This window comes from Myotis davidii, unplaced genomic scaffold, assembly GCF_000327345.1.
Source record: "Myotis davidii unplaced genomic scaffold, ASM32734v1 scaffold73, whole genome shotgun sequence".
Lineage (NCBI taxonomy): Eukaryota > Metazoa > Chordata > Mammalia > Chiroptera > Vespertilionidae > Myotis > Myotis davidii.
In genome coordinates, this window is record NW_006286675.1 from 1,985,212 (window position 1) to 1,985,959 (window position 748).

Consider the following 748-nt stretch of genomic DNA (forward strand, 5'->3'; position numbering starts at 1 on the left):
ATTCATCCTAAAATTCAGATGGAATCTCAAGGGACTCAGAATAACCTTGAAAAGGAAGAAGAAAGCTGTAGGACTCATATCAATTTCAAAATTTGTTACAAAGCTACAATAATTGAAAAGTATACTACTGGCATAATGATAGACATATAGACCAATAGAATAGAGATTACAGAAATAAACCCTCACGTATATGATCAACTGATTTTCAACAAGGATGTCAAGAGTATTCAATGGGAAAAGGACAGTCTTTTGGACAGTCTTTTTAACAAATGGTGCTCAGAAAACTGAATTATCTACATCTGAAAGAATGAGTTGAACCCTTACCTTACACCATACTTAGAAATTAACTCAAAATGGATCAAAACCTAAATGTAAAAGCTAAAACTATAAAACTCTTAGGAAAAAACATAAAGGAAAATCTTCATGACACGGATTTGACAACAGCTTCATGGATAGAACACCAAAAGTATAGGCAGCAAAAAAATTTGATAAATTGAATTTCTTCAAAATCAAGTACCTAGATGCATCAAAAGATACTATTAAGAAAGCAAGCCGAAACCGGTTTGGCTCAGTGGATAGAGCATTGGCCTGCGGACTGAAAGGTCCCAGGTTCGATTCCGGTCAAGGGCATGTATCTGGGTTGCGGGCACATCCCAGTGGGAGATGTGCAGGAGGCAGCTGATCGATGTTTCTCTCTCATCGATGTTTCTAACTCTCTCTCTCCCTTCCTCTCTGTAAAAAAATCAAT

At 36.8% G+C, this 748-nt stretch overlaps 1 protein-coding gene across 1 annotated transcript in view; it reads right to left on the reverse strand.

The window, feature by feature from the left end:
- Positions 1-748, reverse strand: part of RAD18 (RAD18, E3 ubiquitin protein ligase) — a 62,944-nt gene that overhangs the window by 29,758 nt on the left and 32,438 nt on the right. The gene's annotated exons all lie outside the window — the stretch shown is intronic.